The sequence below is a fragment of the Cupressus sempervirens genome, chromosome 9 (genome assembly GCF_028749045.1).
Source record: "Cupressus sempervirens isolate cs-2001-9-10 chromosome 9, ASM2874904v1, whole genome shotgun sequence".
Classification (NCBI taxonomy): Eukaryota; Viridiplantae; Streptophyta; class Pinopsida; order Cupressales; family Cupressaceae; genus Cupressus; species Cupressus sempervirens.
In genome coordinates, this window is record NC_143126.1 from 631807922 (window position 1) to 631826830 (window position 18909).

The window sequence follows — 18909 nt, forward strand, 5'->3', positions numbered from 1 at the left end:
CAAATGAATGCAGAAGGCTACATAGTTTGGCACATCAAACATCTTACTATAGAGACAATAATAAATGAAGATGAAGGAGCTGATGAGGACAACAATGCTAACTATGGTACTACTTTAGAAATTAATGAATGGAAACTACTATCACAAATGGGACCAACATCCAATAGTGCTTTGAATGATCTGCAAATGCTTGGAAGACTTGATTTCAACAATAGCAACAGATGGGACCAAACTATAATTGCTCCCAGCTTTCACCAAACAACAAAAAAGTTTATAGAATTTACCAAAAAAAACTCGATGCCCATAACCACACCATTCTCTAATGTAAGACATGCACATGCATTATCTAGTCAACAACAGTTAGCACTACACACAATTATCAGCCATAATAGAGATCCTTGTAGCACACCATTGTATATGATCATTTGAGGCACTGCAGGAATAGGAAAATCTTACCTGATTGGTTGTATAAGATTTGCACTAAATGAGAATGCACAACAACGATCCACCCAACTACTTACACTTGCTCCAATAGGTGTTGCCACATTCAACATACATGCCACCACAATACATTCTACATTACACATTCCTATCAAAGAAATGCAGCAATTACAAGGACAGGCATTAACAACCTTTCAAGAAAAGCTAAAGAATATAAAATATATCTTAATCGACGAAATGAGCTTCATAGGTACCAAGATTATTGCTGAAGATAGACAACAGATTACACCAAGCATTTCCTTGCAACAACCACCTTTGCTTTGGTGGTCTCTCCATAATCTTAGTCAAAGACCTTGCACAATTACCTCCTATACTGGATAGACCCATATACACTACCCATACAGGAGCACGATTACTTTAGGAAAAGTTTACAACAATTGTAAGCCTGCACACATTGTACCACCAACAAGGAGATTTGATCCAACAAATACAATTCCGTAATGCACTGCAAAACATATAGAATACAGAACCAACACAAGAAGATTGGGAGTTGCTGATGACATGCACCTCTGTATGGATAACATCACCTGAAAGGGACGAATTTGATAATGCAACCCACTTATTCTCCACTAATTACTTAGTCAAACAACATAACAAGAAGATGCTAAATCAAATGAATTGCCTAGTAGCATTAAGAATAGCAATGAGGACAAGGTCTACGACTAATAATTACATTAATGATGAGAAACTAGCAGCACAAGTGTTACTTTGCGAAGGCCAACAAATCATGCTAACTGCAAACATATGGACACAAGCATGAATTGTAAATGGAGCACTGGGTGAGGTGGTTGAGATCATTTATAGTCCTAGTTCAAAGTTGCCCGATCTACTGTTATATGTATTGGTATGAGTAAAAAATTACACTGACACACCATGGAATCAAGCTTACCCCAAGATGGTGACAATAACCTTGGTATCTCTAGGAAGAAGAAGACAAGTGCCGATTAGAATGGCATGGGAAATGACAATACACAAATCTCAAGGCCTAACTCTACAAAAAGCTATGATCAACATTGCAAAAATAGAAAGACAAGGGTTAACATTCTCAACTTTATCTAGGGTGAAAGGCTTAAATGGCCTCCATCTTTAGCTACCATTCACCTTTTAGAGGTTTGGGAAAATGCATAACCATCCATACACAATTCTGCACAAGAATGAGGAAGCTCGACTACAAATCATGTCTCTATAAACAAGGTCAGTAACATTGTTGTTTGTTTATGTAGTGCCTGCCCCTAAGTCGTATTTCAGTCATCCTTGCCAAACTCTTTTAGGCCAATTTTATGTTTGATGATTAGTATTATTATTTTTATGTTGTTTTACGCTCAGTTTATTATATGATGTGATTACTTGGTACTCTATATTTCATGCATGTATGATGATTATTCAATGTTTTCAGTTATCGATGATGATTAGTTAGATGGTTTATTATCACATGTGCTTTCTTATGGATACTTACCCCATACTGCATGTGTATGGTGTGCGTGTTTGTTTTCTTTATGTATGGTGTTTCTGATATGGTTAAGGAAGGGAGTCGTAGTCACCCGCTAGTCGGGATTTACACGATGCACCACTTCCTGCCATTGTCTGTTTAGCTTAGAATATTGTGTTTGTACATGCGTGGATTTTATGTAGGTTGCAGGTATCGGGTATCGACTTCCCTGAATTGCCAGGATGAGCGTACCCTATCGCATTATCTCAATGGTAAGAGAGGGGAGATAAACTCTTAAGTCCAAATCCTAAAACCCTTTAGCCAATTGTCCTAATTGATAATTAGGACAAGTATCTGAGTTAAGTACCATCTGAATGCATCAAATGATGTAATTTCGTGATTATAACCCTTTTGTTTGATTTAGTATGTGTTTTTCTTTGATGGGTTTTTGTATGTTGCCTTACGAGTCCTTGATGTGTTTTCTATTAATTAAGTCTAATTAAAAAGATTAATTAATGATTTAATTTAATAGAAAATTATTATGACATTTTCATATTTAATTATATTTAATTAATTGAGAAATTAATTAAATAAAAGAATTAAATTTGGAGATAAAAGTTTAAGGATAATTTAGAACATGATAATATTAATTTAATTTAATAATAATATATTTAGAGTTCATTTTTAAATAAATGCTAAATATTATTGTTATTTAAATTAATTAAATATTTTATCAATTAAGTTTCTGAAGTAAATTAAAAGTTAAAAGATATTAAATTATTAAAGTTTCTAGATCACATGATGTGAGCTTGAGTTGAAAATAAAAGAAATAAATTAAAAGATAAAATAAGTGGAAATAATAATGTTATTTTAATTTCATAAAGTGCGCATGGGTTTAAAAGTAATAAAGATTAAAAATAGAAGTCAAGTGGAATATTAAATAAAGTTATTTAATAATTCATTTAATGTGCATTAAAAGATAAAGCAAAGATAAATAAAGTTAATTTTGAGTTAACTCAGTTGAGCAAAGAGTCCTCTCGGGTGAACGCACAATTAGTGCCTCGATTTGAGGAGAAAACTCCTTATCACAACATTGGGGTTCATTTTTGGAGACAAGAATTTGGACAGGAATTTTGGGAGACAGAAATTTTGGTAAACAACTCTTGGAAGCGAATTTTAGAAGGCGAATTCTAAAAAAGATTTCAAAAGAAGGTTATTGAAGAGGAGCAAATTTTCTTACAGTTTTTGGGGATTGCATAATAGCATCAGGTTCAGGTAGGGAAATGTGTTTTGATCATCGATTAATTACGCAATTATCCTTTCCCGTCTTCTTCGTGCCTGTGGATTGTATATCTAAATTCTCTGTGATGAAAGTTTAAACATTCCAATATTGAAAATTAACAAATGCTCATGAATTAATCTTCTGTACACGTAGGGATTAGAAAAGAGATCTGAAGGAACCCTAGTTTCTAAATCAAAGAGCATAGGATTTAATCGGGAAAGGGTTGAATCTAAAGATGAAATTCTAAATTTGGATGGTTGATCATATTTATTTACTTTCTCCAGCAGAGTATAGATGAAATCAATTTAAAAAAATAAATAAATTAAAATCATAATAATAATAATAATAATAATAGTTATATTTTAAAAAAATTGTTTAATAAATTTAAATATTTATAAATTTTTTATAAAACAAAGTTTTATTAAAAAATATATATATGTGTGTGTGTGTGTGTGTGGGTAGGGGGGTTTCGTTGACCCACACCCCAACTTGGCTACCACCCGCACTTTTTGCAGCATGTACTGTTGCGACAGTAGTACTATTGCGGTAGCAGGTACTACTGACGCAACAGTACCCTGCGCAGCGGATTAATGCCGCAGGATAGTGATTTTAAATCGCTAGTTTTATTTTTATTAAAACTTTTACATGCAGTCCCAAAACAATTGCGATTTAAGAATTTTTTTTAATATATAATATAAATTGCAATTTAGTTTTTTAAAGAAATATAAGTTTTAATTAAATTAAATTTATATTATTAATATTTTTAATATTAAACTTTTATAATATTTTACAATTTGATATGTTAATAATAATATTTATATATTGAACTAAAACTTTAATCTATTTAAATTAAATATGTTTCAAATAATATTTGTTAAGATTAGAAGATATTAAAATATTGATTTTAATAAAATCATGATTATTTTATTTATAATCATTAAGGGATTTCTTTTATAACTTAATAAAATAAAAAGGTTATCCTAGACTATTTTGTTAGGAAAATTAACTTTTAAACGTGAGAGCAATTTTATATATATATATATATATATATATATATATATATATATATATATATATATATATATATATATATATATATATATATATATATATATATATATATATATATATATATATATATATATATATATGGGTTGAATTAATTATCGGATTAAAATTTAAGGCTAATAGTGGGAAAACCTTTGCATTAGAAATGTACATTGGAACACAAATTCAAAACTTCAAATTAAATCCTATTGTGTGTTATGGAAGCAACCCAAACTATGAAACTTAATTACTTGAAACATATGTTAACTGAAAACTAGGTCCTTACTTTTAACTCGATAATTTTCCTTCAAATCAAACCTACTGTGAAACTATGATGTTTTCTATGTACTTGTTATGTCTGGGGTTTGGGTGGTCCTAGAGTGTTGACCAATTTATGTTGTTACGAGAGGCTTGGGTGTTATGCGATTGTGACATTATGATGATTTGGTCTCGATATTCTTAACCCGACCATGGTAATGTGATGGAGTGCTCTATGACATGTTTGTATTACTTTCCAATTTCTTTGTGTGAAGCTGAGGTGTTTTAAGTGATTGTTTTTTTTATGATGTCATGTTGTGACATGCTTTGACTTGACCATTTTGGAGTCTTTGATCAGTATTGTGTTTTATTGGTTGCTTGCTAAGAACCGATGGATATTGTGATTTATCATTGATGCCTTCAGTTGCTGATAGAGAACTGTTGTGATCATGATGATTATTATTTGATGCTTTCCAGTTTTTCGTGGAGAACTGATGTGACTATTGTGGTTTATCTTTTGATGCTTTCTAGTCGCTTGTATAGGACTGAGGTGATTTTATTATGATTCTTTGATTGTGATTGCATGAGCCTAGGGTAGGTTATCTATGTGTAGTGTCGAGAAGTGGCTTGCAATGAGGGACGGGAGACCCGAAGTAGCTCTGGGGATGACTCATTGTAAGTTGTTTGTTTTAATAAGTGATAACATCTCACCTAAATACTGACTTAAATGAACCTAATAAGATAATTTTATGTTCTCTCCCATACCTTGAGTGCTAGTACAGACTAGGATGGGGTAGAGAGAACGCTTGGTTGCGACCTTGCATTCCATAGTATGCCTCATCAATATGAGAGGATACTAGTGGCCGCAGGATTACTGGGGACCCGAGATTCCTGAGGGATTGCTCGAGTAACTTCCAATGTGATTCATGTGATGACACTTTCTCGCTTGCATGGTAGATACCTACGTGTGTCTTTGTGGTGCCTCTGGGTCTAGATGTCTATCTATGTTGGAACCTTTGAGTTAGTGTACTTTTAGGATTTCTCAGACTTAGAGAGTACTTGTGTTTTGTGTTTTGATATCCTGTTGGGACTTGAGACTATCTCCTCAGCGCGGTGGGAGTGGACCATTTAGGTTCCATGCGGTCGGGTGGTAGTGCTTTTACTCTTACCATTGAGATCCATTCGTGGTTGCCATGGCTGGAGCTTTCTTGGTTGGCATTTACCTTCATTCTGTTCTTGGATTATTATGATGGATGGTTAGATTTTATGATAGATGTTTTATCATTATGGATGTATGGATGTATCATGTATGGTGAATGGTTTCATATATTTTTACTGTACTTTGTATCATGGATTCGTGGAGGTTGATGCATTTCTATTTTTACATATGTATATTCTTTTAAGCCTTTCATACCCTGTGACATGTACAGTGGATGATTGAGCATTTTGAATTAATTTGCCAAGAGGCATTCGGAACAAATGTATATTGTGGACATTGGACTTTATTATTATTCTTTCAAGTGGATGTGGTAGTTGTTAGACTTAGAATTAATTAAATTTAAAAGTGACTCAACATCTTGGGATCTTTAAGGAATGTAACTTGTTATGTATGTTTGTTGATGATTACATGTTATTGCTTCCGCTACTATGTGTTTGATGTGTATGTTATACATTCTTACTTTAAAAAAAAAAAAATGTTTAGCAAACTTAGTAAAATTTTAGGTTAATTCTTTTGGATCCCTTGGCGAGGCGTTACATCTGGTATTAGAGCTCGAGTTTCTACATTGGGAGCTCTGGGTATATTGGAACGCCACTAGTGTTAACTAGTTGAACAAGAACACAAACTTTAAACTATTATGTGTATCTCTTTCAAACTAAAACTTGAAACTAGTTGAACTGAAACATGATGTAAACTATTAGTTGCATTTTTTTCATACTTCAACACTTAAGACTTCAAAATTGAAAGTATAGGCAAACTGAAAATTGAAACTATCTTGTTTGCAAAACATGTATCTTTTATCTATGTGTTTCAGTAGTATGTTTCATGGTTATTATAGCATCTTGTGTCTTGGATATTATTATAAGATTGTATCTGGGACGAGGTCTTCCATTAGAGGTCGTTGTAGGGGCCGTGGACGAGGTAGAGCTATCAGTGTCCATGAGTCTGCCCATGAAGACCTTAATCAGGAAGAGAATAGGGAAGAGCATGTTAGTGAGCATCAGGAAGAGAACCATAGAGAGGAGCATGCTAACTCGGAGGAGGTTGACATGAGGCAAATGATGCGAACCATCATTGATCGCCTACCTCCTATTTATGATCAGGATAGAGCACATCGGGCAGCACATGAGCATAGACCTAGGTCTAGGAGCCCTCTGAGGGATCGACATAGATCCATTGTATCTTCACAGATGAAGGACCTTCAGAGGTCCAAGGTCAAGCCCTTTAACGGGCAAGGTTCTAGGTATGTAGTTGAGCAGTGGCTTATTGCCCTTGATAGGATTTTTGCTATGCAAGACTTTGACAACAATGTCAAAGCAAGGTTTGCTATCACCAACCTAGAGTTCTTCGGGGCCACTTGGTGGACAATCGAGGAAAAGAAGCTGGGCTTAACCATGAATAGTGTCACATGGGAGTTATTCTTAGAGAGCTTTTGTGAGAAATTCCTACCAGAGGAATGGAAGCAGCATAGAGAAAATGAGTTCCATAACCTAAGATAGTATACTATGACCATTATAGAGTATGAGCGCAAGTTCTTTGAGCTCATGCCCTTTTCAGGATTCAGTGACAACCCAGTATAGTTGGCACAACATTTTATCAGAGGTTTGAACAACCATTTAATTGGGGGTGTTAAGGTGTTTGAACCTAAAACCCTCAAGGATGCGGTACATTGAGTTGTCCTTGTGGAGCAGAGTGTGAACTTAGGACATGGGGGTTTTGTAGGAGCACCTTCAGCATCAGGATCGAAGGGTGGTCAAGGAGCAGGTGGCAATAGGAAACCTCCTTCTAGGGGTAATCAATGGCAGGAAGGTACTTATCCTCCAACACAGAATGGTGGTGATGGTTCCAATGCTAAGAACTATCACAAGACTCATCGCAACAAGCCCAACCAGTATGATCGGCCATCTCAGAGTGTTCAGTCTTTTCCTAGTGGGGGTAGTTTTCAGCAATCTAGTGCACCTAGAGTTCAGAGGAGCTTCGATGGAGAGTGTTTCACATGTGGACAATGTGGACACAAATCATCTCATTGTGTTCAAAGGAAACCACAGTTCTCAGGCTAGGGACCCACAGCTTCAGAACCTACAGTTGGTGACATGGGTAGAGCCCAGAGAGTGTACTCAGTGGAGTCATATCCTCCTATAAGGGGAAAGGGTCCAATGGGACCCGTACAGTGAGTCCATAGCTTTTCTATTCTTGTAGGCTTCCAGGAGTAAGCCTAAGTCTAGGGGGGGGTGGATGTAGTGCTTGCCCCTAAGTCGTATTTCAGTCATCCTTGCCAAACTCTTTTAGGCCAATTTTATGTTTGATGATTAGTATTATTATTTTTATGTTGTTTTATGCTCAGTTTATTATATGATGATATTACTTGGTACTCTATACTTCATGCATGTATGATGATTATTCAATGTTTTCAGTTATCGATGATGATTAGTTAGATTGTTTATTATCACATGTGCTTTCTTATGGATACTTACCCCATACTGCATGTGTATGGTGTGCGTGTTTGTTTTCTTTATGTATGGTGTTTCTGATATGGTTAAGGAAGGGAGTCGTAGTCACCTGCTAGTCAGGATCTACACGATGCACCACTTCATGCCATTGTCTGTTTAGCTTAGAATATTGTGTCTGTACATGCGTGGATTTTATGCAGGTTGCAGGTACCGGGTATGGACTTCCTTGAATTGCCAGGATGAGCGTACCCTATCGCATTATCTCAATGGTAAGAGAGGGGAGATAAACTCTTAAGTCCAAATCCTAAAACCCTTTAGCCAATTGTCCTAATTGATAATTAGGACAAGTATCTGAGTTAAGTACCCTCCGAATGCATCACATGATGTAATTTCGTGATTATAACCCTTTTGTTTGATTTAGTATGTGTTTTTCTTTGATGGGTTTTTGTATGTTGCCTTACGAGTCCTTGATGTGTTTTCTATTAATTAAGTCTAATTAAAAAGATTAATTAATGATTTAACTTAATGAAAAATTATTATGACATTTTCATATTTAATTATATTTAATTAATTGAGAAATTAATTAAATAAAAGAATTAAATTTGGAGATAAAAGTTTAAGGATAATTTAGAACATGATAATATTAATTTAATTTAATAATAATATATTTAGAATTCATTTTTAAATAAATGCTAAATATTATTGTTATTTAAATTAATTAAATATTTTATCAATTAAGTTTTTGAAATAAATTAAAAGTTGAAAGATATTAAATTATTAAAGTTTCTAGATCACATGATGTGAGCTTGAGTTGAAAATAAAAGAAATAAATTAAAAGATAAAATAAGTGAAAATAATAATGTTATTTTAATTTCATAAAGTGTGCATGGGTTTAAAAGTAATAAAGATTAAAAATAGAAGTCAAGTGGAATATTAAATAAAGTTATTTAATAATTCATTTAATGTGCATTAAAAGATAAAGCAAAGATAAATAAAGTTAATTTTGAGTTAACTCAGTTGAGCAAAGAGTCCTCTCGGGTGAACGTACAATTAGTGTCCCGATTTGAGGAGAAAACTCCTTATCACAACGTTGGGGTTCATTTTTGGAGACACGAATTTGGACAAGAATTTTGGGAGACAGAAATTTTGGGAGACAACTCTTGGAAGCGAATTTCAAAAGGCGAATTCTAAGAAAGATTTCAGAAGAAGGTTATTGAAGAGGAGCGAATTTTCTTACAGTTTTTGGGGATTGCATAATAGCATCAGGTTCAGGTAGAGTCTTGTGTTTTGATCATCGATTAATTACACAATTATCCTTTCCTATCTTCTTCGTGCTTGTGGATTGTATATCTAAATTCTCTGTGATGAAAGTTTAAACATTCCAATATTGAAAATTAACAAATGCTCATGAATTAATCTTCTGTACACATAGGGATTAGAAAAGAGATCTGAAAGAACCCTAGTTTCTAAATCAAAGAACATAGAATTTAATTAGGAAAGGGTCGAATCTAAAGATGAAATTCTAAATTTGGATGGTTAATCATATTTATTTACTTTCTCCAGCAGAGTATAGATGAAATCAATTTAAAAATAAAATAATAATAATAATAATTTAAATAATAATAATAATAATAATAATAATAATAGTTATATTTTAAAAAAATTGTTTAATAAATTTAAATATTTATAAAGTTTTTATAAAACAAAGTTTTATTAAAAATATATATATGTGTGTGTGTGTGTGTGTGTGTGGTGGGGCGGGGGCGGTTTCGTTGACCCACACCCCAACTCGGCTGCCGACCACACTTTTTGCAGCATGTACTGCTGCGACAGCAGTACTACTGCGGCAGCAGTACTGCTGACGCAGCAGTACCCTGCGTAGTGGATTAATGTCGTAGGATAGCAATTTTAAATCGCTAGTTTTATTTTTATTAAAACTTTTACATGTAGTCCCAAAACAATTGCGATTTAAGAGTTTTTTTTTTATATATAATATAAATTGCAATTTAGTTTTTTAAAGAAATATAAGTTTTAATTATATTTAATTTATGTTATTAATATTTTTAATATTAAACTTTTATAATATTTTACAATTTGATATGTTAATAATAATATTTATATATTGAACTAAAACTTTAATCTATTTAAATTAAATATGTTTCAAATAATATTTGTTAAGATTAGAAGATATTAAAATATTGATTTTAATAAAATCATGATTATTTTATTTATAATCATTAAGGGATTTCTTTTATAACTTAATAAAATAAAAAGGTTATCCTAGACTATTTTGTTAGGAAAATTAACTTTTTAACGTGAGAGCAATTATATATCGGATTAAAATTATCAGATTAAAATTTAAGGGTAATAGTGGGGAAACCTTTGCATTAGAAATGTACATTGGAACACAAATTGAAAACTTCAATTTAAATCCTATTGTGTGTTTTAGAAACAAACCCAAACTATGAAACTTAATTACTTGAAACATATGTTAACTGAAAACTAGGTCCTTACTTTTAACTCGATAATTTTCTTTCAAATCAAACCTACTGTGAAACTATGATGTTTTCTATGTACTGGTTATGTCTGGGGTTTGGGTGGTCCTAGAGTGTTGATTAGTTTAGGTTGTTACCAGAGGCTTGGGTGTTATGCGATTGTGATGTTATGATGATTTGGTCTCGATATTCTTAATCCGACCATGTTAATGTGATGGAGTGCTCTATGACATGTTTGTATTGCTTTCTAGTTTCTTTGTGTGAAGCTGAGGTGTTTTAAGTGATTGTTTTTTTTTTTATGATGTCATGTTGTGACATGTTTTGACTTGACCATTTTGGAGTCTTCGATCAGTATTGTATTTTATTGGTTGCTTGCTAAGAACCAATGGATATTGTGATTTATCATTGATGCCTTCAGTTGCTGATAAAGAACTGTTGTGATCATGATGATTATTATTTGATGCTTTCCAGTTTTTCGTGGAGAACTGATGTGACTATTGTGGTTTATCTTTTGATGCTTTCCAGTCGCTTGTATAGGATTGAGGTGATTTTATTATGATTCTTTGATTGTGATTTCATGAGCCTAGGGTAGGTTATCTATGTGTACTATCGGGAAGTGGCTTGCAATGAGGGACGGGAGACCCGAAGTGGCTCTGGGGATGACTCATTGTAAGTTGTTTGTTTTAATAAGTGATAACATCTCACCTAAATACTGACTTAAATGAACCTAATAAGATAATTTTATGTTCTCTCCCATACCTTGAGTGCTAGTACAGACTAGGATGGGGTAGAGAGAATGCTTGGTTGCGACCTTGCATTCCATAGTATGCTTCGTCAGTACGAGAGGATACTAGTGGCCGCAGGATTACTGGGGACCCGAGATTCCCAAAGGATTGCTCGGGTAACTTTCAATATGATTCATGTGATGACACTTTCTCGCTTGCATGGTAGATACCTACGTGTGTCTTTGTGGTGCCTCTGGGTCTAGATGTCTATCTATGTTGGAACTTTTGAGTTAGTGTACTTTTAGGATTTCTCAGACTTAGAGAGTAATTGTGTTTTGTGTTTTGATATCCTGTTGGGACTTGAGACTATCTCCTCAGCGCGGTGGGAGTGGACCATTTAGGTTCCACGCGGTCGGGTGGTAGTGCTTTTACTCTTACCATTGAGATCCGTCCGTGGTTGCCGTGGCTTGAGCTTTCTTGGTTGACATTTACCTTCATTCTGTTCTTGGATTATTATGATGGATGGTTAGATTTTATGATAGATGTTTTATCATTATGGATGTATGGATGTATCATATATGGTGAATGGTTTCATATATTTTTACTGTACTTTGTATCATGGATTCGTGGAGGTTGATGCATTTCTATTTTTACATATGTATATTCTTTTAAGCCTTTCATACCCTGTGACATGTACAGTGGATGATTGAGCATTTCAAATTAATTTGCCAAGAGGCATTCAAAACAAATGTATATTGTGGACATTGGACTTTATTATTATTCTTTCAAGTGGATGTGGTAGTTGTTAGACTTAGAATTAATTAAATTTAAAAGTGACTCAACGTCTTGGGATCTTTAAGGAATGTAACCTGTTATGTATGTTTGTTGATGATTACATATTATTGCTTCCGCTACTATGTGTTTGATGTGTATGTTATACGTTCTTACTTTAAAAAAAAAAAAAAAAGTTTAGCAAACTTAGTAAAACTTTAGGTTAATTCTTTTGGATCCCTTGGCGGGGCGTTACAATTTAATATTGTACCTATGATAAATAATGTCATAGATCAGACATACCAGATATTATTATAGGCAACACCACTGAATGCTTTTTTTCCCCCTCTTTTTCTCTACACATCTGCAAAAATTGTCTAGAGCTAACATCTTACATTGTAAATTGGTGCAGTAAATTGACCTCAAATTAATGATGCAACTACTATTGAATATGAATAAGCCCAGCTATTACAATACTAGAAATACTAATTTTGTTTAGACAAGATGTAACATGACACACCATTTATGTACATAACACAACCATGTCATTCACATATGTTTAAATCGTGTGCAATACTAGCAAAATTTTGTGACATATAACATTCATGACAAGCATATTAGACCCATATGTTTTGACTCATTAAATTTTATTTTTTAAATGTTGTACTTATATCGCACATCTCTTTATCTTGCTTGAATTTTAAGTTTTGTTGTTTTGTCCTTTCTTCCTTTCCTACAGATATCCTATTTCATTTATTGCGCCTCTAAAAGCTTCAAATTATTTAACCTAGTTTTAAAAATTTATTCTTCAGATATTTCTCTAATCATGCTTACCTTGCTCATTTATTTCATGCATCATTTTAGTCAAAATCATGCTATTGTCTTATATAGTTGCTTTTGTTAATGTGATTTGACAAAAGCTTTAAGTTTGTTGTTTTGGAAAAATAGGACAGCGAAATAAATGGATTGAATGAACACTTAGAAGAGGATTCTAGCTCCCTGGATCATCTTTAGTTGCGCTTTCAGTAAGAACGCAACAAAAGAAAGGAAATTGAGATGGAGAATGCTACACTAAAAGATCAAATAGCAATGATGAATGAAATGCTTGGCTAATAGATTTGTGCAGTATTATCATTTCTGTCATTGGTGAAATAGAGATTGCGGGGATAATTTGGGTTTCTCTCGATCTTGTCAGCATATGGTATGAGCCACAATAAACACTTGCTCCTGGCAATCTCTCTTGGGCTTTTAATGTGAAATTTAATGCTCTGAATATTGAATATGGTATAAATGAATCATCTAATTTCAATCTGGCCTTTTCCATTTATTGTGCATCCAGGATGAAAGAGCTGAATCTTCATCTTATTTTTGCATTCCTAGGCGTCCAATGCACTTGTTTTTCTTGTTATCCGTCTAGATTTCCTATTCAAATGAAATATGATCATATCAAATTGAATGGAGTTGTTCCTCTCATTATCCATCTAAATATATAACATTCCTCTAATTCTATGATGTACAATTATATTTTTGTAATCAACTGATTTTGACCAGTAGCTTGTTCAAATAAGGAAATCTAAATATAGAGATACACTGCTATCACAAATGTTTTGGCAGGTATCCAATCTCAAAGGTTATGTTTGGGTCAGCAAATATGAAATTTGGACTCTGCTGTTGTAGTAATTTAATTTTGCTGTCACCTCCAGATTATGCACTTGAGATGGGCTTGATCGCAGAGATGATTTCAACCGAATAAATAAGATCTGTCTAGCTGTAAACACAATCTTTAGCATAACAATCGGTGTAATCTTGGACCTGTAGGGACAAGTGCTAGTTGAAATTATTGTGGCATTTTCTGATGATGATGATGGGATATTTCAGGAGTTCACTCAAACGTATGATGATGGAAATTATTGAATTTATAAAAGTAGAAGTAGATACCATGGTAAAGGAAAGATAAAAGCTGAATGAAGGAAAACGCTATTTGCTAGGAAGGTGAAATGCTGTGCATGTGAGAAGAAAACGCGTGGAAGAAATGCAAAAGCATTTTGGAGGAACGAGCAAGGTACATTCGCTATTATCATGGTAATGAAAGATGAGACTTAATAGGTAAAGTGGCATTGTATGTAGGGTCCATAGAAGATTAAAAGGAAACTGCGTTGGGAGGAACAACAAGGTATGTTAGAGGGGCAACCCCGCAACTTAATTAGTTGCAAGTCAAGTCTATCTTATAAATTCTCCCAAGTAACGTTCATAAATAGTTCTATAAAATAAATAGTTCTATAAAATGATAGTATGCATACAAGTTTTTTTTGTCAAGTGGTTATTAGGGTGAACATAACAGGTTTTGGCAAAAATTTTAAAATGGCATTTTAAAACCACCTCGTATTTTATGGGTTCTATTATGATTTAGTAAATGTGGAAAATACTTACATAAATTCATTTGAAAATGGTAAATTTTAACACATAGATTAGGAGTTCTAGATGTTGAAGTTAGCCTAAATGACTACTTTAGAAAGGGAATTCATTAAAAAAAGTTGAATTTTTATTAATAAAAATTTTAATATATTTTTATTTCAAATATTAAATTTAAATAATAATAATAATAGCAACTCTGATACTTTTACAAAAGATGTTCCTGCCTTCATTGTGGTAGATTTTAAGGTAAGAGTTGAGTCATGTTGTACATTTAACTAGGGACTTGAAACAAAATGTTAGATTCTTTGAAGCTGTGAAGACTAATTGCATCAAATTTTCTTATGACCTTACATGTTTCTTTGATTTCAAACCTAGTAATTGTAGAAGACAGTAAAACCGTCATGATTTAGTTAACAATCTACTTTTGACAATGGATTGAAGGTCATTCTTATTGTCATAGAAGGATAAGTCATTAATACTACAACTTCTAAAAAATATTATCATATTTACTTTTAGATACTATCAACAAAATCTTTCTTTTAATACTATTGTTCTAAAAGCATTAAGCTATGTCAATGTTGTCCAATCTAACATTTTAAAACATTTTCTTCAATTGAAACTTGAAACTACTATTAAATATTAATAATACTTTAAAAAAAAAATGAATGCTATTGCATAATAGTTTATAGATCTGACATTAAACAAACTGTTTGAGACTTTTTAGAAATTCTTATAAAGAATTCATGAAGAATGTACATTGTCAATTAATGTTTTTTATTTTGAGTTTACCAAGCATTATAATATTCGTTAGTTTTTGTTATAGGCTATAAAACTATAGGAAACGACAAAATCTAACTAGTCATTAAATGTCACAGTTTTAACCAATCAAACTTCATACAAAATTTTAACAATATAATATTTGAGTATGTACTAAAGTTAAATGCAAAATATTTAACTTTCTTAATTTATTAAATTATTTCTCATACATCTAATTGGTTTATAAAATGAAGCGATAAGAGTGGATTTGACTATAATATTTAATTCAAGAAAATATTATTGTGTGGCCAATGATATGTTTTACTACTGTAAGATTTGAAAAAAATTGTTTGATAAAAAGTATATTATATTTAAAGATTTGAACAAAATAGATGTAAAAAATTGTAATTTTTATTTTATTTTTATGAATACTCCTTTTCTATTAAGAAATAATATACTAGTTAAGTTACAATTCACAAAAAAGGGTTGGCGGATACAAGATCAGCCCGTGAAAGTTCACATGGTTGAAGCTAGAATCAACATTTATTCATCAAAAATATATATAAGGAGCAACCCTCAACTAGCTAAAGTAGTGCCAACTGAGGGGGGTGGTTCATCTTGATCATGAAATCCCTAGTTATCCTTGGGATTGGTAGATGGGCTGGGAATAGTCTAGCCATCAACAATATCATCAAGGGCTAGATCAACATCCTTGGTATCAGGCCATAGAGGTGAGGTGGCCAATTCTAGGTGAAAGGGCCACTTTCTAGAAATAACTCGTCATGCACCAGGAGGGGGTGCCACTGATCCTGAGGAACAACGTGTGCCACCATGGGGTAGAGAAATTGAATGGTGATGCAACCTACCATCACCGCCATTGGGAGAGTGGTGGCATGAAGCCTACGATCATTGCATATACAATAGGTGAACTCACGTGGTGTACCCTCAATGGTAGCCCTGGGCGGCATGGTATCAACCAAAGAATTAGGAGGCACTCTGGCAACTATACAAGGGGCATTGCCCTAATGATTAAGAAGCACCTAAAGTTGGGCCACCTCCAAAGCCACCTAGTTGGCTTGCACTTGGATTTGCATCATTACATTATTACAAATGCATGCTTTAGTGTACATAGAAACATTTATGTCAATAAAACTATTAGTAAAAAGAACATTTATATCTTTCCACAAAGTGAACAAAATCTCCATCCTGAAAGTATGCTAGGTCTAGGTAAATTTTCTTAGGAACTTGAGGAAATCACCCAAAATAATGATATGCCAAGAAAAGTGTTCAGGCTGAAACGACTTAAAGAAATCATGAATCTACTTCCGATAATTTTGAGCACGTCTATAGAACCAAAAAAATGCAAGAACTCTGTTTGCCCACAAAATGGACATTGAGGATCCAGAACAAAATATGCTTGAGTCAAGGCCCAAGAGGAAGACCATAAAAATCCTGGTACCAAGAAAAATGTGCAATCTTAGGTTCTATAATGGCACTCCAAATAGTGTCAAAGCACTTTCTCCATTGAGAAAAAGAAGATTGCAAACACCAGACCATCAAAAAATAGGGAGAAAGTGTTGGAGTTGATGAAATCCAACTCTGAAGACACCCAAGATCACCTACATGCAAATAACCTATCAAAGGGAAGCCGAGGAAGGAAGAGCGTGGAGCTAGGGGGAAACCCTAAATGGACATGAGAGACCACATGATATTGACACACAAGAAAATATGTATTTACAATATGTAAGAAGTGATATGAAATACAATGAGGAAGCTCGAATATAAAGAGCTCAAGGAATCTCCTAGAATAGGCTAAAAGATGCTAGGAGATAAGTGTGACAACTAAGCATACATCCACATGAGGTGGGAAGTCCTCGAACAAGGTGAGAGGATAAGTATGACTTAGGAGAGAACAAAATTCTGTATTGTCAACAACTTATAACAAACTCCTAGACTACAACTAATAAATGCATTTACCTAAGTAAGCTTAAGTAAATAGAATAAATAATAAATAATTAATTAATTATTTACTCTAAAACCCCCCCTTAAGTGCAACTTAGGGAAATGCCTTAAGCTCACAAAACTAAGAAATGCAGAATGGGTCCCGGCAATGAAGCCATGTTAGGTACCCATGAATAATGCAAAGGAATGCAACCTCTGAAAATAGGGAAAGAGAGAAAACCACGTGGGAAAACCCCTCCCCCAAAAAGAGGTAAGAACCTAGTGAAGAACTGAAGAAGCCTCCAACTAGTGGAATGTCCCCTAAAATAGGAACAAAGAAGATCATGAAGAGCATCACTGAAGCATGAAGAAGCCACAAATCTGCCATCAGAAAGAAACTGCAACTGCTGATTTGAAGTACCACCAAGGTAGAAGATGGCATGAACTGAGCATGTCCATATGGTAGATGATCCATCTCACTGAAATGCATAGGTAGCCAACCACTGCAATCGCCTCATATATAGGATTAACCACTGAATACATAGCTCACACTATCGAACCATTGAACCACAGAAGCATTAGAACAAAATAACAACCCCAAGGCCCCCCCCCCCCTCTTAATGAAGACAAGGTGAGATGACAAGCAACTAAAAAGGTGGGCCAAAATCTCCTGCAGACAAACCAAGAAAAAAGAGAAAGATGAAGAGGTACAAACACCCATAAAGGCATGGTCAAACTGACTCTGCATGGGGCTAATGTCGTGGAAGGGACACTCACTTGACAAAGGAAGATGACACAAACATGGCAACTACTATCCCCCCATGGTGCTTTATGAAAATAGTGCAAGTACAACTATCTCAAAACAATGTTCATGACCCCTGGAATGCAAGAGTGACACTTTATCTCAATGCGATACATAAAAGTGCTTACAAGTGATAGCTACAATGATCTAAACACAAAACAAGCTGCAACAAAACATAGTACATCCCAAAACAAAGGATCCCATACCAAGAAAATGATCCTTAGACCTTAAACACCCAAGATATCCACCATGAACCAAAAATGCCAAAATAATGATAGAAAAACATGGGGCAGAATCTAAAGGAAATGATAGTATTTTCAAAAAGTAGATAGAACCAGCTTTTCAAAAATATAACGTTTTCAAAAAATGGACATGGAATGCAAAAGAAAAGCTTGCCAGAATAAAAAATAGGACTTCGAACTTTGCTACAAAAAAAAAAGCATCAAAATTTGAAAATACTTGCACCAATGTCTCTATCTCGGAACTAGCTTTTTGACACTTCTTTCAGATCGGAAGAATACCTCTGTATGCTCAAGTTATGGCAAAAAAATTGAAGGTAGGTCAAAAAGGACCTTACAAAGGTGCAAGGCACTAATGATGCAGTGCTGATGTCATGCTGACATCAAAAAATCACTAGCTTAAAATTGACAGCTAAATGACCATCACAACAAAAAAGAAGGCCACATGGAAAGTCCACGTGGCAATGATGATGTGGTAGGGGTGATGTGGTAGGTCTACGTGGTAGTGTGCCATGTGGTACCTAGGCCATGTGTCACCCCCCCAAGTTGCCAACTATGCTCAAACTATGGTTGACTGTG